The 24,993-nt window shown below is 47.8% G+C and overlaps 1 protein-coding gene across 1 annotated transcript in view; it reads right to left on the bottom strand.

The window, feature by feature from the left end:
• The window catches only part of stk26 (serine/threonine protein kinase 26), a 137,829-nt gene that overhangs the window by 111,533 nt on the left and 1,303 nt on the right, over window positions 1–24,993 (bottom strand). The window lies entirely within an intron of this gene.

Below are 24,993 nucleotides of genomic sequence, written 5' to 3'. Positions count from 1 at the left end.
GTCTTCAGCCAATCCGATTCATTCCGCGTGATATCAAGAAACAGCTGAATGCACTGGATACAGCAAAGGCAATGGGTCCTGACAACATCCTGGCTGTCGTGCTGAAGACTTGTGCTCCAGAACTAACTGCGCTTCTAGCCAAGCTGTTCCAGCACAGCTACAGCACTTGGATCTATCCGACAATGTGGAAAACTGCCCAGGTTTGTCCTGTCCACAAAAAAACAGCACAAATCCAATTGGCCAATTACCACCCCATCAGTCTACTCTCAATCATCAGCAAAGTGATGGAAGGTGTCGTCGACAGTGCTCTCAAGTGGCACTTACTCACCAATAACCTGCTCACCAATGTTCAGTTTGGGTTCCGCCAGGACCACTCGGCTCCAGACCTCATTACAGCCTTGGTCCAGACATGGACAAAAGAGCTGGTTTCCAGAGGTGAGGTGAGAGTGACTGCCCTTGACATCAAGGCAGCATTTGGCCGAGTGTGGCATCAAGGAGCCCTCGTAAAACTGAAGTCAATGAGAATCAGGGGGAAAACTCACCACTGGCTGGAGTCATACCTAGCACAAAGGAAGATGGGTGTGGTTGTTGGAGTTCCTCAGGGCAGTGTCCATAAGAACATAAGAATTAGGAGCAGGAGTAGGCCATTCGGTCCATTGAGCCTGCTCTGCCATTCAGTGAGATCATGGCTGATCTTCTACCTTTCCTGCACTATCCCCATATCCCTTGATTCCCTTAATATCCAAAAATCTATTGCTTTCTGTCTTGAATATACTCAACGACTGAGCCTCCACAGCCCTCTGGGGTAGAGAATTCCAAAGATTTACAACCCTCTCAGTCCTAAATGGCCGACCCCTTATTCGGAGACTGTGACCCCTGGTTCTAGACTCTCCAGCCAGGGAAACATCCTCCCTGCATCTACCCTGTCTAGCCCTGTAAGAATTTTGAATGTTTCAATGAAATCACCTCTCATTCTTCTAAACTCTAGAGAATATAGGCCTAGTCTACTCAATCTCTCCTCATCGGACAATCCCTCCATCCCAGGAATCAGTCTGGTGAATCTTTGTTGCACTCCCTCTGTGGTAAGTATATCCTTCCTTAGGTAAGGAGACCAAAACTGTGCACAATACACCAGGTATAGTCTCAACAGGGCCCTATATAATTGTAGTAAGACATCTTTTCTCTTATACTCAAATCCTCTTGTAATAAAGGCCAACATACCATTTGCTTTCTTTATTGCTTGCTGTACCTGCATGTTAACTTTCAGTGATTTGTGTACAAGGACACCTTGGTCCCTCTGAACATCAACATTTCCCAATCTCTCACCATTTAAAAAATACTCTGCTTTTCTATTTTTCCTACCAAAGTGGATAGCTTCACATTTCTCCACATTATATTCCATTTGCCATGTTCTTGTCCATTCACTTAGCCTGTCTATATCCCCTTGAAGCCTCTTTGCATCCTCCTCACAACTTACATTTCCACCTAGCTTTGTATCATCAGCAAACTTGGATATATTACATTTGGTCCCCTCATCCAAAACATTGATAAAGATTGTGAATAGCTGAGGCCTAAGCATTGATCCTTGTGGTAGCCCACTAGTTACAGTCTGCCAATCTGAAAATTACCCGCTTATTCCTAATCTCTGCTTTCTGTCCGTTAACCAATCCTCAATCCATGCTGGTATATTATCCCCAATCCTATGTGCCCCAATATAATATAAAATATTATATGACCCCTATTTTTGTTCAATAGCCGCTTGTGTGGCACCTTATCAAATGCCTTCTGAAAATCCAAATAAACCACATCCACTGGTTCCCCCTTACATATTCTGCTAGTTACAACCTCAAAAAACTCTAACAGATTTGTCAAACATGATTTCCCTTTCATAAATCAGTGCTGACTCTGGCCAATCCTATTATTATTTTCTAAGTGCCCTGTTACCATGTCCTTGGCCCAACCATCTTCAGCTACTTCATCAATGACATTCCCTCCACCAGAAGTGGGGATGTTTGCTGATGATTGCAGTGTTCAGTTCCATTCGCAACTCCTCAGATAATGAAACAGTCCATGCCCGCATGCAGCAAGACCTGGACGACATTCAGGCTTGGGCTGATAAGTATCAAATAACATTCGTGCCACGTAAGTACCAGGCAATGACCATCTCCAACAAGCGAGAGTCTAACCACCACCCCTTGATATTCAATGGTATTACCATCATCGAATCCCCCACCATCAACATCCTGGGGATCACCACTGACCAGAAACTAAACTGGACCAGAAACATAAATACTGTGGCAACAAGAGCAGGTCAGAGGCTGGGTATTCTGCAGCGAGGGTGTCTCACCCCCTGACTCCCCAAAGCCTTTCCACCATCTACAAGGCACAAGTCAGAAGTGTGATGGAATACTCTCCACTTGCCTGGATGAGTGCAGCTCCAACAACACTCAAGAAGCTCAACACCATCCAGGACAAAGCAGCCTGCTTGATTGACACCCAATCCACCACCTTAAACATTCACTCCCTCCACCACCAGCGCACCGTGGCTGCAGTGTATACCATCTACAAGATGCCCTGCAGCAACTCGCCAAGGCTTCTTCGGCAGCACCTCCCAAACCACCTAGAAGGACAAGAGCAGCAGGCGCATGGGAACACCATCACCTCCACGTTCCCCTCCAAGTCACACACCATCCTGACTTGGAAATATATCGTTGTTCCTTTATCGTATCTGGGTCAGAATCCTGAATCTCCCTCCCTAACAGCACTGTGGGAGCACTTTACCACATGGACTGCAGCGGTTCAAGGCAGTGGCTCACCACCACCTTCTCAAGGGCAACTAGGGATGGGCAATAAATGCTGGCCTTGCTGGTGATGCCCACATCCCAGGAACTATTTTTTTTTTAAATCTCCCAAACCTGTACTATAAGCAAAATTAAAACGTGGGAGAGTGTCAAAATATGAATGAGAATTTTTGTTAGAATTACTCTAATTCGTATTTGTATCCTGGTTCAAAGTTGTTAGACATATAGATTTGACAACGCTCCCTTCTTTACACATTTGTTCTTGGGTTGTGGGTGCCTCTACCCCATCCGCACTGATTGCCCATCCCCAGCAAGATGCTGCTGGGCTGCCCTCGTCGTGGCAACTGTTTCTCCAATGGAGTGATTTGTTAGGACACTACAGAGGGCATCGTGAGACGACCACCAATACCTGGAATAGGGCCGGACAAAGGCAACACAAAGCCCAGAATCCAGCCTGTGAGTAAACGTGGACACAAGCGACTGTATCAGAGGCCACAAGCCTAACGTACGATCAGCTGTTCCTTTCCAGTCACTACTTACGAGGCTGTACAAATTCCCCCCCCACCCCCCAAGGAATTTAAATCCTGACGGCATCATTGCACGGACTCCAACTGTGGCTGAGTTGGCAGCTCTGGGACATCATTAAAATCCAATTACGTCCAAATCTGCTTTGACTCAATTACAACCCACTACTTAACACCGAGACAGACGGAGGTGGAAGTACTTCCCCCGGCATCAAATCAGCAGCTATTTCAAAGATTTTTTCTTCCCCTTTGTCAAAGGATCTTTGACGAATGTGGAAAAACCGCCTGATTGGGACGGGAGAGTAAAACCCTCATATGCCCCGCACAGCTTGGCCTTCTGGGATGTGGATCACCAGCTCCGCATCCCGTAATCTGAGCAGGTCATCTCGCGCCAGCCGGGGGGGCCAGACCAAGCCTTCGACCGCCGACAGACATCCGAGACCTGGCACAGACGGACAGCCACTGCGGCAGGAACGGAGCTGCACGGGCATCAGCTCTGGAAAACTAACTGGTGGCGGCACCACACAGGCTAGTTAAAGGTTACCAACTGGCTGCAAGTAACACGCAATGGGCAAGTTAAGACGGCAGTTTGGAAGTTAACCAAATAAAGACAAGGCAGCTAAGACGCAATGGAATGTCGACTGGCCGACCAGCGCGATTGACCCTGCTCCCCTCCCCCAGCCTTGCAATGAAACTCCGATTCTAGATCTGGTAATCGGTTTACTGACACAGTTACTGCCTTGTTCCTTGAATGACGAAGCAGTAAGTTAACAAAGATCTTCTTAATGTGATCAGCGTGAGATGTTCCCAAGTGAAGGAAAACGGCATTTCCCAGCAAGAAAGTTTGCACAACCACTCCACAGATAGCTTGCGATCTCGGTTTTTCAAGGCCATAGAATGAGCTCATGAATAGAGTGAGCCTAACCCTCCCCAATCCAGTTTGCATTGTGGGTACAGGCCTAGTGAGACGGGAAGATAAACAAACTCAATCGGACAGAGCAAAAAGAGAAGAGAGAGTAGAAGAGTAAGGGACAGAGAGTCCGGTCACAGATTAATGGCCAGGAAACAAGTGTCGGAGAAGCTAGATCGAGAATTGCTGTGCAATACCCAAAGGTCACCTCAAGCAAGCACAGGCGAGACAAGGCAGAAGAAGAACAGAAGGGTTTGATTGTGGCTAAGTTAGCGGTGAAAAAGGTTTTGGAACACCCGCGCATGCACACAGAAATGCAGCAACATGGAGGAGGAGGATGAAGCAGTCACAGGTTTTGAGCATCGAGCAGTAAACCAGCTGAGGAATGAGCTGCTGAAGTCGATGATCAGGCTTTGAAGCCGCAGTGTGTCCAGAAGAAAGCCGAGCTGTTCCTGCGACTTGCATCGAGCTGGGTCGGAAGAGAATCGGAGACCCAGGTCAGAGTGGGAATTGGAGGAAGAATCACAATGGCAATTCTCAGTCAGCTCAGCAATTAAACATTCATGCCACACAAGTGCCAGGTAATGACCATCTCCAACAAGCGAGAGTCTAACCACCTCCCCTTGATATTCAACGGTATTACCATCGCCGAATCCCACACCATCAACATCCTGGGGGTCACCATTGACCAGAAACTTAACTGGACCAGCCACATAAATAATGTGGCTACAAGAGCAGGTCAGAGGCTGGGTATTCTGCGGCGAGTGTCTCACCTGCTGACTCCCCAAAGCCTTTCCACCATCTACAAGGCCCAAGTCAGGAGTGTGATGGAATACTCTCCACTTGCCTGGATGAGTGCAGCTCCAACAACACTCAAGAAGCTCGACACCATCCAGGACAAAGCGGCACGCTTGATCTGCACCCCATCCACCACCTTCAACATTCACTCCCTCCACTGGTGTACCGTGGCTGCAGTGTGTACCATCTACAAGATGCACTGCAGCAACTCGCCAAAGCTTCTTCGGTAGCATCTCCCAAACCCATGACCTCTAGAAGACAAGGGCAGCAGGTGCATGGAAACACCACCACCTCCACGTTTCCCTCCAAGTCACATACCATCCTGACTTAGAACATAAGAAATAGGAGCAGGAGTAGGCCATATGACCCCTCGAGCCTGCTCCGCCATTTAATACGATCATGGCTGATCCGATCATGGATTCAGGTCCACTTCCCTGCCCATTCCCCATGCCCTTTATTTCCTTATCGATAAGACTTGGAAGTATATCACCATTCCGTCATCGTCGCCGGGTGAAAATCCTGGAACTCCCTCCCTAACAGCAATGTGGGAGCACCTTCACCACACGGACTGCAGCGGTTCAAGGTTCAAGGCAGCTCACCACCACCTTCTCAAGGGGCAGTTAAGGGTGGGCAATAAATGCTGGCCTTGCCAGCCACGCCCACATCCTGAATTATTTTAAAAATCACACTCGAAGACCTAATAGGGATTGATGGAAAATGAGAACTTTAAACCTTTGACCCTACTGCTTCTCATTTGCTTCTCGACTTTAAAAGCTCAGTAAAAACATGCATATGATAAAATAGAGGTTTACAGCACTGAAGGATGCCATTCAACCCATCGTGTCTGGGGCAGCTAACTCTGGGCAGGCAGCTCGGGAGCTGCAACTTGTGCCAAACAAAATACAGAAGTGGACAGAACAAGGGAAGGTGGCACTTAATGCAGACACATGTAAAATAAAAGATAATCTGGTCATTTATCTCATTGCTGCTTGTGGGAGCTTTCTGTGCACAGATTGCCATATGCATTTCCTACATTACAATAGTGACCAACTTCATTGGCTGTGATGCACTTTGGGACGTCCTGAGATCATGAAAGGCGCTATATAAATGCAAGTTATTTCTTTCTTTACGTCAACATTCAATAGGTTAGAGAGGTGGTTGTCGGAAAGGGGATAAAAGAATCTGGAAACAGGGTTCATGCTCATGTGTAGGATAAACACCAACATAATCTGCTTGGGCCAAAAGACCCGCATCCACGTTGCCACTTCGATTTAATTCTATCTAGGTACCAGAAACTTTCGTAAATTTATCCACAGTCTAGTGAAATGCAATTTGTTTAGACGTGCTGTGACTGCATTTTAATGGGTGTAATATACTAAGAGGCTGCACCGGGTAACCTGGGACAAGAGTATCAGCCCTTTAAAAGATCCATTGTTGTACTGCAGGACAATTCAGGGCGATAACTTCACTACTCATCCAGTTTAGAACAGCCCAGGCCGTTTCCAATAGCAACGCTGGGTTTTTGCACTGACCACAGTCATCACCCATCATAGGCAGTCCCTCGGAGTAGAGGATGACTTGCTTCCAAACTAGAAATGAGTTCTCAGGTGACTCAAGAGTCCAATGCGGGAATTACAGTCTCTGTCACGTGGGGCAAACGGTGATTGAAGGAACAGATGGGTGGGGAGCCTGGGTTGCCGCGCGCTCCTTCCGCTGACAACACTTGGCTTCAGCTTGCTCTCGGCGAAGAGACTCGAGGTGCCCAGCGCCTTCCGGATGCTTTTCCTCCGCTTAGGGCGGTCTTGGACCAGGGATTCCCAGGTGTCGGTGGGGATGTTACATTTTTCCAAGGAGGCTTTGAGGGTGGCCTTGAAGATTTCCTCTACCCACCTGGGGCTCGCTTGCCGTGTCGGAGCTCCGAGTAGAGCGCTTGATTTTGGAGTCTCGTGTCGGGCATGCGAGACCACAGTGCCAATGGATCAAATGCCCATGTGCCATCAAGAGCCCGATGATCTCGGCGGGTGGTACAGGGCTATGCATCCTACTGTATGTATTGAAAATGAAAAAATGTACGAGACAGATCCTTTAATTCACACTGCGGAAATGGCCAAGTGTACTGAAATACCAAAAGTTCCCTGCTTAGTTTAGAAGGACCTTTATTTAATGTAGTGCAAAAGCAACCTGAATATCCAAAAATCACTGGGTTCTTTCTTTAACAAGTTCAGTACCAATTCACTGCTGCACAGACAATACAATAGTCATGACACGAATTAATTCGGGAATACCCACAACTATTTTCCTTAATCTGATCTCACCTAACGTGTACAGTAAACTCCTTGTTGGTCCAAGTTCCACCCATGGATAGGGCTGGGTTCTGCACGGTGCACCGTTGCTACTGACAGATTGAACAGCGTTGCCAGTGTAGACATGCAAGACTCTTCCCAAAGGGCCACAAAAACACATCCACTGAAAGATGAAATCAATGGACCGGCAGATCTCCAGAGTACAGCCAAGGCCCATTAATTTCATTCTTGATAATAGAATAGGAATTACAAAAAAATATATATGCACTTCAAGGCACATCTAACACCGCAGTGTTCTGAAATTAAATTACTTCTCCTAAAAACCCAGTGAATCTCCAGTGGCATTGTTCCCAGATAGTGTGTGCCTGCAGCATGCTAACCTGGCAGATCCTGCCGACAGTGCAGTACCCACTCAGGACTGCACTTGGAGTGTCACTAGATTCTATGCTCAAGTCTCTGGATTGGGACGAACCAACAGTCTTCTGACTCCGAGGTCAGAGTGCTACCTGGCTTCTGGTCTTTGTTGATCACAAGGGTCCCCCCATCAGGAAACCTCAAGGATCAGGTCTGGAGCTACAATCCATTAAACTGCATCTACTTTCAAGTTGCTAATACCAACCAATCTGGGCGTTGTGAATGAGGTGCCAATGAAGCAACAGCACTGAGAAAGGTAGGTTTAGGAGCAGGAGGAGGCCATTCAACCCATCAAGCCTGTTCCATCATTCAATTAAATCATGACTGATCTGTACCTCAACCTCATTTTCCCACCATAGCTCATATCCCTCAATAACCTTACCTGATAAAAAAATATACTGACCTCAATTGACCCCCAGAATCCACAGACTTTTAGGGACAGAGCTTTACATTTTTACTGCCCTTTGTGTGAAAAGGTGCTCCTAATTTCACTCCTAAATGGCCCGGCTCTAATCTTAAGATTGTATTCCCTCGTTCTTGATTTCCCCACCAGAAGAAAAGGTTTCACTGTAATTACGCTCTCCAAAAACGTTAAACCAGAGATTAAGAAATCGAAGCACCAATAGAAAGTCGTGTGGGTTCTGTGATCCAGACTGTCAGGGCCCACGGGAGCAGGCATCACTCTCATATCAGTCAGAGGGTCATGGGTTTAAGTCCCACCCAAGAGGCTTGAGCACATAACCTAGGCTGACACTCCCAGTGCTGCACTGAGGGAATGCTGCACTCTCTGGAGTGGCGTCTTTCAGATGAGATATTAAACTGTGGACGTAAAAGATCCCACAGCGCTATTTTGAAGAAGAGCAGGGGAGTTCTCCCTGTTGTTCTGGCCAATATTCAACCAACATTACTAAGACCAGATTATCGGTTCATTATCTCATTGCTGTTTGTGGGAGCTTGCTGTGCACTATTTGGCTGCCTCATTTACTACATTACAACAGTGACGACACAAGTACTTCATAGGCTGTAAATCGCTGTGGGATGCCCGGAGACTGTGAAAGGCGCTATAGAAATGCAAGTCTTTACTTCTGTTCTTTATTGCAGCTGTAACAGGTTTTAAATTTCAGGTTCCAAGTCAATCACTGGCAAAAAGACGGTTTAGCTCCTGTGACGAAATGGTATGTACACTAAAATCCCGCATCAACTGGCGGTGCCCAGAATACAGGAACACGGGCTCGCGCCCACCCAGTTTCCCGGGCACCAGCCTCTTCATAGCTGTTGTCCTGTCAAGAAGGGAGGTACCCAGCGATGGTGAAGCACTTTTCCCCGAAAGAAGAAAAGTAGAACTTGCCATCACCGCTAAAGACAGAGAGCAGCATCAGGAGCCCGGGGACAGGATGACTCCCTGCTGGCCTCCCGCCCATCCAACAGCAAACTCAACCAAAAGGGAAAAAGGAAAACAGGCTGAATAATTAACCATCCAGGAAAGCTTCGCGGATAAATTTTTCCCGGTTTGACAGAATTAAAAAAAATATTGGGCTGAAAATTGCAGCCTCTCCGGGTGTGTACGATATGTATAGGCCCACGCAGAGACCTCAAGTGCCAGTTCTTGGGGTGCATGTGCATGCATAGCCACAGGAAGGGCATCCGCGCGGGAGAGATTGGTTCATCATCATAGACAGTCCCTCGGAATCGAGGAAGACTTGCTTCCACTCTTAGCATGAGTCCTCAGGTGGGTGAACAGTCCAATACGAGAACCACAGTCTCTGTCACAGGTGGGACACACAGTGGTTGAAGGAAAGGGTGGGTGGGGAGTCTGGTTTGCCGCACGCTCCTTCCGCTGCCTGCGCTTGATTTCTGCATGCTCTCGGCGATAAGACTCGAGGTGCTCAGCACCCTCCCAGATGCTCTTCCTCGACTTAGGGCGGTCTTTGGCCAGGGATTCCCAGGTGTCGGTGGGGATGTTGCACTTTTATCAAGGAGGCTTTGAGGGTGCCCTTGTAACGTTTCCGCTGCCCACCTGGGGCTTGCTTGCAATGAAGGAGTTCTGAGTAGAGCGCTTTGCTTTGGGAGTCTTGTGTCGGGCATGCAGACGATGTGGCCCGCCCAACGGAGCTGGTCGAGTGTGGTCAGTGCTTCGATGCTGGGGATGTTGGCCTGGTCGAGGACACTAACATTGGTGCGTCTGTCCTCCCAAGGGATTTGCAGGATCTTACGGAGACATCGTTGGTGGTATTTCTCCAGCGATTTGAGGTGTCTACTGTATATGGTCCATGTCTCTGAGCCATACAGGAGGGTGGGTATTACTACACCACTGTAGACCATGAGGTTGGTGCCAGATTTAAGGGCCTGATCTTCGAACATTCTCTTCCTCAGGCGGCCGAAGACTGCACTGGCGCACTGGAGACGGTGTTGAATTAGAGCATTGAATACATCAGTGTCCCACCAGTCAAGCCCCAGTTAGGAGCGAGAGAAATTTGCAGGTACATTACCAGCAGATTCTAGCCTCCTGCTGTCCTATTTCAAATAATTTCCTTTCTGGAACACTGTCTGCAGTTTGACCTTGTTTAACATAGAGGAGCTCCATGGGCTTATTGCGTTCCTTGTAGTGAAGTCGGGTCAGCAACTCTGATTGGACATATCGCTAGCGGGTGCATCATGTGACCTCCTGTCTACAACCGTCCCGTCTCCTCACTCCTGCCATTGCTCACCAGGCATGTCCATCCAAAAGGAGCCCTGCCTGCCCACACCAATCGGAGCGCAAACTGACTGTTACCTCAGTGGATGCTTCTCGACTCTCAGTCGCACAGTCTTTCCCTGCTGCCCCCTCTCCTCTCCATGTCCAATATTTTTATAACTAAAACATAAAAGTCTTCAGACATTTTTGAAAACCCACAAATATTTAACGCCCCCGAGAGTTTTTTTCTCCTGGGTTGCTTGCAGCAATGTCCCAGAGATGAATCTGTAATTCCTGGAGACTCCAGGGCCAATCCTGGAGGGTTGGCAACTCATTCTCATCCTGGTCTAAACTCCCAAGGTATAAAGCAAGGCCAGAGCATGAGGCCAGAACCTGCCTCGCACCTCGATCAAATATTTGTAACGGAGGGCATGAGGTGATTCCACAGCTTCGGCATGGTCACCGAGCACTGGTCCAAAGCTTCACATCCATCAGCTTGTTTCACGAGCTTGGTCCATAGTATTTCATTGGCTGTAAAGCGCTTTCAGGCGTCTGATGGACGTGAAAGGGGTGCATGCAATAAGGGTGCAGCAGTTATAATGGGTGACTTTAATATGCACATAGATTGGGCTAACCAAACTGGAAGCAATACGGTGGAGGAGGATTTCCTGGAGTGCATAAGGGATGGTTTTCTAGACCAATATGTCGAGGAACCAACTAGGGGGGAGGCCATCTTAGACTGGGTGTTGTGTAATGAGAGAGCATTAATTAGCAATACCGTTGTGCGAGGCCCCTTGGGGAAGAGTGACCATAATATGGTGGAATTCTGCATTAGGATGGAGAATGAAACAGTTAATTCAGAGACCATGGTCCAGAACTTAAAGAAGGGTAACTTTGAAGGTATGAGGCGTGATTTAGCTCGGATTGATTGGCGAATGATACTTAAGGGGTTGACTGTGGATGGGCAATGGCAGACATTTAGAGACCGCATGGATGAACTACAACAATTGTACATTCCTGTCTGCCGTAAAAATAAAAAAGGGAAGGTGGATCAACCGTGGCTATCAAGGGAAATCAGGGATAGTATTAAAGCCAAGGAAGTGGCATACAAATTGGCCAGAAATAGCAGTGAACCCAGAGACTGGGAGAAATTTAGAACTCAGCAGAGGAGGACAAAGGGTTTGATTAGAGCAGGGAAAATGGAGTACGAGAAGAAGCTTGCAGGGAATATTAAGATGGATTGCAAAAGTTTCTATAGATATGTAAAGAGAAAAAGGTTAGTAAAGACAAACGTAGGTCCCCTGCAGTCAGAATCAGGGGAAGTCATAACGGGGAACAAAGAAATGGCGGACTAATTGAACAAGTACTTTGGTTCGGTATTCACTAAGGAGGACACTAACAACCTTCCGGATATAAGAGGGGTCAGAGGGTCTAGTAAGGAGGAGGAACTGAGGGAAATCCTTATTAGTCGGGAAATTGTGTTGGGGAAATTAATGGGATTGAAGGCCGATAAATCCCCAGGGCCTGATGGACTGCATCCCAGAGTACTTAAGGAGGTGGCCTTGGAAATAGCGGATGCATTGACAGTCATTTTCCAACATTCCATTGACTCTGGATCAGTTCCTATCGAGTGAGGGTAGCCAATGTAACCCCACTTTTTAAAAAAGGAGAGAGAGAAAACAGGGAATTATAGACCGGTCAGCCTGACCTCAGTAGTGGGTAAGATGATGGAATCAATTATTAAGGATGTCATAACAGTGCATTTGGAAAGAGGTGACATGATAGGTCCAAGTCAACATGGATTTGTGAAAGGGAACTCATGCTTGACAAATCTTCTAGAATTTTTTGAGGATGTTTCCAGTAGAGTGGACAAGGGAGAACCAGTTGATGTGGTATATTTGGACTTTCAGAAGGCTTTCGACAAGGTCCCACACAAAAGATTAATGTGCAAAGTTAAAGCACATGGGATTGGGGGTAGTGTGCTGACATGGATTGAGAACTGGTTGTCAGACTCAAAGAGTAGGAGTAAATGGGTACTTTTCAGAATGGCAGGTGGTGACTAGTGGGGTACCGCAAGTTTCTGTGCTGGGGCCCCAGCTGTTTACACTGTACATTAATGATTTAGACGAGGGGATTAAATGTAGTATCTCCAAATTTGCGGATGACACTAAGTTAGGTGGCAGTGTGAGCTGCGAGGAGGATGCTATGAGGCTGCAGAGCGACTTGGATGGGTTAGGTGAGTGGGCAAATGCATGGCAGATGAAGTATAATGTGGATAAATGTGAGGTTATCCACTTTGGTGGTAAAAACAGAGAGACAGACTATTATCTGAATGGTGACAGATTAGGAAAAGGGGAGGTGCAAAGAGACCTGGGTGTCATGGTACATCAGTCATTGAAGGTTGGCATGCAGGTACAGCAGGCGGTTAAGAAAGCAAATGGCATGTTGGCCTTCATAGCGAGGGGATTTGAGTACAGGGGCAGGGAGGTGTTGCTACAGTTGTACAGGGCATTGGTGAGGCCACACCTGGAGTATTGTGTACAGTTTTTGTCTCCTAACCTGAGGAAGGACATTCTTGCTATTGAGGGAGTGCAGCGAAGGTTCACCAGACTGATTCCCGGGATGGCGGGACTGACCTATCAAGAAAGACTGGATCAACTGGGCTTGTATTCACTGGAGTTCAGAAGAATGAGAGGGGACCTCATAGAAACGTTTAAAATTCTGATGGGTTTAGACAGGTTAGATACAGGAAGAATGTTCCCAATGTTGGGGAAGTCCAGAACCAGGGGTCACAGTCTAAGGATAAGGGATAAGCCATTTAGGACCGAGATGAGGAGAAATTTCTTCACCCAGAGAGTGGTGAACCTGTGGAATTCTCTACCACAGAAAGTTGTTGAGGCCAATTCACTAAATATATTCAAAAAAGAGTTAGATGTAGTCCTTACTACTAGGGGGATCAAGGGGTATGGTGAGAAAGCAGGAATGGGGTACTGAAGTTGCATGTTCAGCCATGAACTCATTGAATGGCGGTGCAGTCTAGAAGGGCCGAATGGCCTACTCCTGCACCTATTTTCTATGTTTCTATATAAACATAAGTCTATCTTTCTTTCATATTCTTGGGTCTATGATCAGTTTTTACCCCACCTTGAGCCTGGTCTTTACACCCACCAGAATCCACACTTTCTTAGAATTTCAGTATAAACAATTACTTCTTTTCAATTTCATCAATGTCATAATTAATTTTGAACACCTCAATTAAATCTCCCCTTAACCTTCTCTGCTCTAACGAGCACAATCCCAACTTCTCCACATAACTGGTCCCTCATCCCCAGTACCATTCTAGCAAATCGGTTCTGCGCCGTCCAAGGCCTCGATATCCTGCCTAAAATGCGGAGCCCAGAGTTGGTCACAATACCCCAGCTGGGGCCTAACCAGTGCTTTAGAAAGGTTTAGTATAATTTTCTGTTTTTTCTATACGCCACTATTTATGAAGCTGCTTGGTTAATAGCCTTCACAATTTCTCCTGCCAGCTTCAAAGATCTGGGTGCAAAGACCCCCAGGTGTCTCTGTTCCTGCAGTCCTCTTAAATCTGTACCATTTAGTTCTTATTACCTCTCCTCGTTCATCCTGCCAGTTCACACTTCTCGGCGTTAAATTTCATCTGCCACCTGCCTGCCCATTTCACTAGTCTATCCAAGTCCTCCTGTAGTCACTTACTATCCTCCTCTCTGTTTACTACATTTCCTAGGTTCCTGTCATCTGCAAACTTTGAAATTATGCCCAAAATGCCCAAGTCCAGGACATTAATATACATCAAAAGAGCAGTGATCCTAAGACCGACCCTGGGGAGCACCACTCTATACTTCCCTCCAGTCTGATAAACACCCATTCACCACTACTCTCTGCTTCTTGTCCCTTAGCCAATTTCATATCCACGCTGCACAGTCCCATTAATCCCATGGGTTTTAATTTTTCTTACGTCTACTATGTGGTACTTTATCAAACACCTTTTGAAACTCCATATACCCATCAACGGCACTACCCTCATCAACCCTCTCAAAGAACTCAATCAAGTTAGTCAAACACGATTTGCCTTTAACAAATCTGTGCTGAATTTCATTTATTAGCCCATACCTTTCCAAATGCCAATTAATTTTGTCCTGGATTAATTTTTCTAAAGGTTTCCCCACCACCAACATTAGGCCGACTGGTCTGTACATGACGGGTTTATCCCTCACATCACTTTGCAAATCTCCAGTCCTCTGGCAACACCCTCATGTCAACAACGTGTATTTATATAGCACCTTTAACTTGGTGAAATGTTCCAAGGTGCCTCACAGGAGTGTTATGAGACAAAATTAAAACTGACACCGAGCCTGATAAGAAGAAATTACGGCAGGTGACCAAAAGCTTGGTCACAGAGGTGGGTTTTAATGGAGGAAAGAGAGGTAGAGAGGCGGAGAGGTTTAGGCAGGGAGTTCCAGAGCTTGGGGCCCAGGCAACAGAAGGCCCAGCCACCAATGGTTGAGCGATTATAATCAGGGATGCTCAAGAGGGCAGAATTAGAGGAGTGCAGACACCCCAGGGGAGGGGGAGGGGGAGGGGGGAGGTTGTGAGGCCAAAGGAGATTACAAAGATACAAAGATCAATCATTTAGTACTGCCAATAAAAGCATTTTGTACCCGACCTCCTGAACTTTAACACCCTCTTAAAAGAAAGCAAAGAGGATTGGAAGATTGTGCCCAGAGCTTCCTCAATGTCCATCCTCACTTCCTTCAGTAACTGAGGCAGCATCCCACCCGCACCGGGTGACCTTTCTACTTCCAGTACTGCCAACCTTTTAAATACCTTCTCTTTATCTATTTTTATCCTACCCATTATCATGACTGTCTCCTCCTTTACTGTGACATTGGCAGCATCCTCTTCTCTCGTGAAGGCAAATGCAAAGTACTTATTTAGCACCTCTCCCTGCTCCTAACCCCCCTCTCCCTGCTCCTAACCTCCTCCTCTCCCTCTTCCTAACATCACCCTCTCCCTGCTCCTAACATCACCCTCTCCCTAACCACCCTCCCTACCCCCTCCCTCCTAACCCCACCCCCCTCCTAACCTCATCCTCTCTCTCCTCCTAACCTCATCCTCTCCCTCTTCCTCCTAGCCTCACCAACAGTCTTGCTAAGATCAGGCACTGCACGGAGCAACGTGTTTTCACATTGTGCCCCAAGTCTCGGACATTTCCACATTTTCACTTTTACATGAATCCGCAATCTCAGTTATCAGCTTTGAGATTTGAGTGGTGGACATTCCGAGAATAGGCTACGACAATGAGAGATTCGTCTATCTGCTCATTGCAGAGTTTGATCACAAAGATCAATCAATTAGTGCTGCTGATACAAGCATTTTGTACCTCTGACATCCTGAACTTTGACACCCTCTTTTTAAAAAAGAAAGGTACCAGTTTCAGTCTCAGCTGGTAGATTCAGACTCGGGTAAGACACAGAACGAAGCACTGGGCTGAGGTTCATTGCAGGTCACGGGTATTTTGCTGTCATGATTTGCTGAGGTTGCTTCCTGGGTCAGTGAAGCATGCAACTTCCTGTTAGAAGTTTGTGTTGAACTGTGACAGTCTGTGCCAAAGGCAGGTTCACTCATCCTGAGCCAGTAACTGCACCAATTAATGAACAATGCATAGCATCAAAGGAAAACGCACCCAGATTTTACAGCGGTCAGGTAGTGTGGGCTTGCTACTGCTGATCCAGTCGTTCAGCCTTTCGAAGACTGATATCGCTGGATGATAATCTAGCTGGTTGACACAGCTCATGAACACAAACACTGAGGTAGTGCCTTTAACATAGTAAAACATCTCAAGGCACGTAACAAATCTTGACACCGAGCCACAGAAGGATACATTGGCCTGGAAATTCCGGCCTCCCCAGATCCGTTTGGAGTGCGTATGGAGTGTGTACGGACCCGGGATGGCATCGCAAAAGCCGGTGTTCAGCGCACAATGCGCATGCTCTGAAAACCGGCTTTCCCGATCCATCACAGATTCTCCGTATCTCGGAAGCGAGGACATTTGCATGGGCAAGATTGTGGGATTTACCCATATCCTGCCCGGCAAATGTCCTCAAAACTCTTGTGCCTGATAAAAGCCGGCGCATAGCCTATTGTTACAGGCGTAAGAGTTTAAAACATACAAAAATATAATTTAATTTAATTTAAAAAACACGTTATTTTTAAAAACCCTGCCCACCACATTACATTTATTTTTAATCATAATTAAAAAAACTTTTAAAAACTCAAAAAAAAATTCTCATTTATTAATTGCATCGTCTCCGTGGGAACCTGGAGGATGGGAGCGCGCTCCGCAGCACGGGAAGAGAAGGCCTCCCCACCGGAATCCCACGTTCCTCCAGGACTTCCAGGTACTTTTGTAGAAATGTTTCAGGTCGGAGGCAATTGCCCGCAGGAAGCCTCCGACCGCAATTTCTGGGCCATTAGGGCAGGTAACCAGAAGCTTGAAATAGAGGTAGGTTTTAAGCATCCTCTTAAAGGAGGAGAGACGCGGAGAGGTTTAGGAAAGGAATTCCAAGGCTTATGGCCTAGACAGCTGAAGGCACGGCCATCGATGGTGCAGTGATGAAAATCGGCATTATGCAAGAAGAATGTCGTGTTCTCACAAGAAAATAAGAATTCAGAGCAGGAGTAGGCCATTCGGCCCCTTGATCCTGCTCCACAATTCAATATCATGGCTGATCAACTCCACTTTCCTGCACTATCCCCATATCCCCTGATTTCCTTAATGACCAAAAATCTATCGATCTCTGTCTTGAATATACTCAGAGACTGAGCTGCCACAGCCCTCTGGGGTAGAGATTTCCAAAGAGTCACCACCCTCTGAGTGAAGAAATTTCTCCCCATCTCAGTCCTAAATGGCCGACCCCTTATTCTAAGACTGTGACCCCTGGTTCTAGACTCCACAGCCAGAGGAAACATCCTCCCTGCATCTACCCTGTCACGCCCTGTAAGAATTGTGTGTGTTTATATGAGATCACCTCTTATTCTTCTAAACTCTAGAGAATATAGGCCCAGTCTACTCAATATCCTCGAAGGGTTTTAGGGCTGGAGGAGGTTACAGAGAAGGGGGGAGGAGGGGCCATAGAAGGATTTAAAGGGTGGGGGGGGGTGGGTCAACTATCTCAAAAGAGGCATGGGAATATGAGATGGACATATCTTGGGTTGGATTATTCGGCTCCTCTCCGCTCCGTTTTTTGCCCCGGGCGGTCAGCTCCCAGCGCCCCGCGGCGATCCTCGGATCTGGTTTATCGGCGGCGCAGAGCAGCAGCGCCCGGGAGAGCTGCACCCGGCGAGCAACACCCCAGGTTGTGACACCGGCGCGAGTTTTGACACCTGCCTGACCCGTCCGCCCCGCAGCGACCAGCTGGGAAAACGGGTGGTCCAACGATACCAACAGCAGAGAGAGGTAAGTAATGGACTCCTAAGGAAAGTGTGATTGTTTTGTCTATTAATCTTTTTTGCGATTTGTGTTGTGCTGGAGTGGGCAATGTTTTGGGAATGTTTTTGTGGGGGTTTATTTTAGGTTTTTTCCCCCCAGGCGACTCTGGGAGCGCTCCCGGCCCGACTCTTTAGCTCGGGAGTTTCCCAGGCTAACGCCCCATGAGAGGTGTACAACGCCTCCCTTAGCGCTGCGCCCCCTGACTCCGGGCCCAGCTGCCCAATGTTACTGACTGACACACAAACTGTTCCCGGGTGCTAACTTTACCGCCCCACTGCCATTACCGCCCCGAAATCAGCAAAGCCAAAAATCCAGCCCGAAATGTATTAAATATAGCCCAAATTTCTTATAAGTGTTACTGACTTCTTGTGACACTTTATCCATCACACCATTGACAACAGCCCTAATATTACAAAACAGGGTCTCCTCCCACGCACCGTGAGCAGTGCCACTGGTGTTGTGATGTAACACGCATGCACATGTTCTATAAGAGATCAGATTCATTGGCTGACAGCAGACTCAAACACTTCTCACTCGCACGGAAGTGGAACGTAGTCATCCCTCAGTGAGTTCCAGATACTTTGTTGATTTTTTTCCTCACATAAAACAATTTGTTTCATCACTCTTCCGTCGCTCCAGTAAAGCTTCTTCTCATCGCGATCAGTCGCAGTGCCAAGCTGTCTACTTTTACTGAGTTTTTGTTGAACGTTTGATAAGTTTTCAGAAATAGTCCCAAAGAGCCTGGAAACGAGGAGGATAAGCCTCACAGGTAGGCCTGTGCACAGGCCCATCACTCTTAACTGCTGATTTGGAGGGTGCACTGGGACAAAGCTGCAGATCCAACAATTTGCAAAACGAGAAATTTGTAACAAAAACAAAATGCTCACCCACAGAAAAATTACTTCATGCTAATACACCCTGGAGCCAAAGCTCTGTCCAAACAGAGAAAGGAAGACCTGCATTTCTATAGCACCTTTCACATCCTCCGAACGTTCCAAAGTGCTTTACATATTACCGTATATACTCGCGTATCCTACGATCTCACGTATCATGCGACCCCTAAATTTCCGTCCCCAAAACATGATTTTATCATATATCCTATGTATCATGCGAGTCACTTTTTTGAGATACCAGATGACACTAGGCTAGGCTTTCAAACAAGTTTAACAAGTACCCAACACGTAACAAGTACACTAACACATAACAACGATCGAATACAGACCTTAACAACCGAATCATGAAACGACTCTTCCGCCGTAAACAACCGAATGAGAAACAGCTGTTTTGCTGTTTCTCATTACGGTAATAAACAGTTACCGTATTTCGTTCCAAATCTCATCTAAGGTAGTAAACTATGACAAATATATTTTTACATTCTACCCTTAGCCACTATGGAGAAAAGATCTGCGAAGAAATATACTGCCAAATTTAAGCTGCAAGTTGTTGCCGAAGCGGAACAAAGCAACAACGTTAAAGCTGCAAAGCTGTTTGGTGTCGGAGAAAGCCGTGTCCGAAACTGGAGAAACAAAAAGAAAAATTGAAGGAAACTCCTTCCTATAAATGCGCAAATCGCGGGTCGAAATGTCATTGGCCGCATTTAGAAGATAAAGTATCAAAGTGGGTGTCCGAAAATCAAGAAAATGGTTATATTATAACACGATCTAAAATAAGATTTTATGCTTTACGAGAAGCAAGAAAAATGGGCATTCGTGTGTTTACTGCCTAACAGCCTAATCTTGGCCAGCACTTCACACCCGCAAATTTTGTATCTCACGTATCATGCTACCCCCCAAATTTAGGTTACAATTTAGGTCTTCAAAAGTCGCATGATACGCGAGTATATACGGTAAGTACTTTTTTTTTGAGGAATAGTCACTGTGTGGGAAACGCGGCAGCCAATTTGCGCACAGCAAGCTCCCACAAACAGCAATGTGATAATGACCAGGTAATCTGCATTAGAGAGGTTGGTTGAGAGATAGATATTGGCCAGGATATCAGAGAGAACTCCCTTGCCCTTCTTAAGAAATAGAGTTACGGGATCTTTTATATCCCCCCCAAGAGCTCAGTTTAATCTCTCATCCGAAAGACGGCACCTCCGACAGTGCAGCACTCCCTCTGGAGTGGGACTTGAACCCACAACCTTCTTACTTCAAGGTAAGAGTACTTCCACTGAGCCTCAGCAAATTTGTTAGAAATGTTTTGGGCAGTACGACTGACGAATCTGTCCTTCGTGGAGTTACAGGCTGTGCTTAGAGGGATGGCAGAGGGAGATTAAATGGGCCATTTAAACACTAGCCGTGTTTAATTGTGACCAGAGTAAATGTGGTTCTGGCCCAGACTGATCCTCAGAGCAATGCTCAGCCTGGCCTTTGACATCACGGCACCTTCGGGAATCTGTAGAGAACACGGAGAGTCTTCCGAGAGGCATGATAAAAGTAAATATAAAACAGGGGCAGGCCATTATTTGGGCTGTAGGGCCACATAACAAGTTTTGGAGAACTGTTGAGGGTCGCACACCAATGTTGCCCCCGCCCCACGCGGGCATCTCACCGACTCGTGCCGCTGGAAGAGATTCCGCGCACAGCAAATTTAAAGGGACGGTGATGAGAGCAAAGTGTTAAATTGGTCAATTTGAAACAACTCAGTGTTGATCATCACTCCCACGTCTACCCTTCCAATAATTTATAAACATGAATTCAGATAGTCAGATACTATCTTAAATACTCAAAATGTAGTGTAAAATATTAACACCTTGCATTACTGAATGAATGAAATGATTGATCGATCGATTAGATGTTGTACTGAACGCCCACGGGGTTCGAGTCTGCGGGGCCTCTGACGTGCGGCGTTCTCTGTTCAGTGCGCTGAATACGGGAGCCTGAGGCTTCGCTAGGCCGCAACTACAATCGCCAGCTATTATAGTTCCTAGATTTTGTTTCTCCCTAAATTGGCCTGGGTTTTTGTCTGGTTATTGCCTCTCCCAGGAGATCACATGGCTCCGGTTGGGGTGGAGTGTAGAATGTTTCAGTACAAGGGATGTCACAGTTGTGCGGGGCGGACTGGTTGGGCTGGGTGCTCTTTGCCTTTCCGTCATTGTTCATAGGTTTACATGTAACCTACAGGGCTGCTGACCGAGGGCTGTGCGGCTTTGTCGGCCGGAGCAGACACAATGGGCCGAAATGGCCTCCTTCTGCGCTGTAAATTTCTATGTTTCTAATACGGAGTCCTTGTGCTCCGGGATCCATTGCCGTGTCCAAGACGGTGATGAGTACTGCACTGCCATCGGACTCCAGGTACCGGGAGACGAAAGACGCAGCAATGAGCAGCGCGACTCGACTCAGAGGCTAATCTGCAGCTCGCACTCCGGCTCCCCTTCTATTTCTGCCCCGTCCAGCGGGCTGGAACAACACTCCTACAAACCCTTGCTATATGTCTCTCTTCTTCAACTGGTGCAGGGGGAGGGTCTTACCCAGGGGAGTCAAGAAGGCATCAGTGTTTTTTCAAAGTCATCCTGCTCTGCCTGTTCTGCAGTCCCCTAGTAACATGTGTCTGATGTGCCTTGTCAGCACTGTCTTGTCTTAACACTGCGTGGGTGTATTTGAAACAACACTACGCAAATATGATGCAGCAGAAGTGAGGCACATTCCCCTTCTCCACATCCTCCATTTCCCAGTCTCAAAGCAGATCCAGATAAACATACATGTGCAACTCCTCCCAACTGCTTCTCAGGATTGATTTGCGCTGCCAATTTGTTAAAAAGAAAAAAATTACATTTACATAGCATCTTTCACAACCTCAGGATGCCCCAAAGTGGTTTACAATCATTGAAGTACTCAAAGCCTCCCTGATAAAGTGCAACATCCCCACCGACACCCGAGAGTCCCTGGCCAAAGACCGCCTAAAGTGGAGGAAGTGCATCCGGGAGGGCGCTGAGCATCTCGAGTCTCATCGCTGAGAGTATGCAGAAATCAAGCGCAGGTAGCGGAAGGAGCGTGCGGCAAACCTGTCCCACCCACCCCTTCCCTCAACCACTGTCTGTCCCACCTGTGACAGAGGCTGCAATTCCCGTATTGGACTGTTCAGTCACCTGAGAACTCACTTTGAGAGTGGAATCAAATCTTCCTCGATTTCAAGGGACTGCCTATGATGATGGCTTTTGAAGTATGAATCGCTGTTGTAATGTAGCACAGCAAGCTCCCATACACAGCACTGTGATAATGACCAGATAATCTGTTTTTTTAGTGATCTTGGTTGAGGACCTAATGTTGGGCAGGACACCCAGGAGAACTCCCCTGCTCTTCTTCAAAATAGTGCCATGGGATGTTTTGCATCCACCTGAGAGGGCAGATGGGGCCTTGGTTTAATGTCTCATCCAAATGATGGCACCTCCGACAGTGCAGCACTCCCTCAGCACTGGATTACATGCTCAGGTCTCGTAAGTGGGACTTGAACCCACAAGCTTCGGACTCAGGATGCTTTTGAGTTCAAGTCCCACTCCCGGGACTTGAGCACATAAATCCAGGCTGACACTCCAGTGCAGTGCTGAGGGAGTGCTGCACTGTTGGAGGTGCCGTCTTTTGAATGAGACGTTAAACCGAGGCCCCATCTGCTCTCTCAGGCGGACGTAAACGATCCCATGGCATTATTTCGAAGAAGAGCAGAGGAGTTATCCCCAGTGTCCTGGCCAATATTTATCCCTCAATCAACATAACAAAAACAGATTATCTGGTCATTATCACATTGCTGTTTGTGGGAGCTTGCTGTGCATAAATTGGCTGCTGCGTTTCCCACATTACAACAGTGACTACACTACAAAAGTACTTCATTGGCTGTAAAGCACATTGAGACGTCCGGTGGTCGTAAAAGGCGCTATCCAAGTATTTGTTTCATTTTTTTCCAGAGACAAGAGTGCTACCACTGAGCCACGGCTGACACCATCAATAACAGTTATTTCTGGTTAAGCATTTTTAGAACAGGCATAAAGAGACAGCCTGAATATGCTAGTTACTGAACAGGGATGGATGAGAGTCTATAATTGGAAACACTATATAAAAGATGGCAGGGCAGCCAAGGTACTTCTTCAATTGGGGATCAGCAAAGACAGTCTTGCAACCCTGGCTATTCACATCTCTGCAGAGAATTCAGATCACGGGGGGGAGGGGGGATAATTCGGATCACGGGGGGAAGAGGGCTAATTCGGATCACGGGGGGGAGGGGGAGAGGGGGTAATTCGGATCACAGGGGGAGGGGGAGGGGGTAAATCGGATCACGGGGGAGGGGGTAATTCGGATCACGGGGGGAGGGGGGAGGGGGTAATTCGGATCACGGGGGAGGGGGTAATTTGGATCATGGGGGGAAGGGGAGAGGGGGTAATTTGGATCATGGGGGGAGGGGGAGAGGGGGTAATTCGGATCATGGGGGGAGGGGGAGAGGGGGTAATTCGGAACATGGGGGGAGGGGGAGGGGGGGTAATTCGGAACATGGGGGGAGGGGGAGGGGGTAATTCGGATCACGGGGGGAGGGGGAAATTCGGAACATGGGGGGAGGGGGAGGGGGTAATTCGGAACACGGGGGAGGGGGAGGGGGTAATTCGGATCATGGGGGGAGGGGGAGGGGTAATTCGGATCACGGGGGTGGGGGAGGGGGTAATTCGGATCATGGGGGAGGGGGAGGGTAAATTCGGATCACTGGGTTCGGGGAGGGTGTGAGGTGGCAGACTGGTTACTTCCCGTGAGTCACCTAGTTTCCTAGTGTCAGCTGTGTCTGAGTCAGAAGGTTGTGGGTTCAAGCCCCCTCCCGGGACTTGAGCACAAAAAATCCAGGCTGACACTCCAGTGCAGTGCTGAGGGAGTGCTGCACTGTCAGAGGTGCCATCTTTCAGATGAGACGTTAAACCGAGGCCCCGTCTGCTCTCTTGGGTGGACGTAAAAGATCCCATGGCACGATTTTGAAGAAGAGCAGGGGAGTTATTCCCGGTGCCCTGGCCAATATTTATCCCTCAATCCCACAAAAAAACAATATTATTTGGTCACTATCACATTGCTGTTTGTGGGAGCTTGCTGTGCGCAAATTGGCTGCTGTGTTTCCCGCATTACAACAGTGACTCCACTCCACAAGTACTTCAGTGGCTGTAAAGCGCTTTGTGACGTCTGGTGGTCATTAAAGACGCTATATAAATGCAAGTTTTTATTTCTTTTGGTGTGTTCCCGTGAAGTTACCTATGAATGTGTTATTGGCACCTCCCTGTTCCAGAGGACACAAGGGGTATGGGGGAAAAGCGGGAATATGGTGTTGAGATAGAGAATCAGCCATGATCATATTGATGGCAGAGCAGACTCGAAGGGCCGAATGGCCTACTCCTGCTCCTATTTTCTATGTTTCTAAAAATCCCGTTCCACAGCCACTGACTCATCTGCACTGCGCTGGAGTGTCAGCCTGGATTTTGTGCTCAGGTCTCTGGATGAGGCCTTGAACCCACAACGTTCTGACTCAGAGCCATAGCTGAAACCTCCACTTTGAGCAGCGATATAGGGCACTGGACCCCGGTATTCACCCAGGATGGCAGCAATACAGGTGCTCAGGTGGTGCTGGCATCACCTTGGACTCCTCAATGGGGGAGTGGGACAAGACGACAAAGAGGGAAGGAAGGGCAAAGAGGGAGAAAGGGAAACAGGGGGTGGGGGGGCAAAGACGGAGGGAACAGGGGGGAGGAACAGAGAAGGGAGGTAACGGGGGGGCGGGGGAAAACAGAGAGGGAGGGAACGGGGGGGGAGAGAAAGGAGGGAGGGGGAGAGGCGTGAGATCGGGAGGGGAGAGGCGTGAGATCGGGAGGGGGAGAGGCGTGAGATCGGGAGGGGGAGAGGCGTGAGATCAGGGAGGGGGAGAGGAGGGAGGGAGGTAGGGGGAGGGAGGGAGGGAGGTAGGGGGAGAGGAGGGAGGGAGGTAGGGGGAGAGGAGGGAGGGAGGTAGGGGGGAGAGGAGGGAGGGAGGTAGGGGGGGAGGGGGAGAGGAGGGAGGGAGGTAGGGAGGGAGGGGGAGAGGAGGGAGGGAGAGAGG

The sequence above is a fragment of the Pristiophorus japonicus genome, chromosome 6, assembly GCF_044704955.1.
Source record: "Pristiophorus japonicus isolate sPriJap1 chromosome 6, sPriJap1.hap1, whole genome shotgun sequence".
In the NCBI taxonomy this organism is placed as follows: Eukaryota; Metazoa; Chordata; class Chondrichthyes; family Pristiophoridae; genus Pristiophorus; species Pristiophorus japonicus.
The sequence above is the reverse complement of the archived record's forward strand: the minus strand, read 5'-3'. Positions and strand labels throughout refer to the sequence as shown.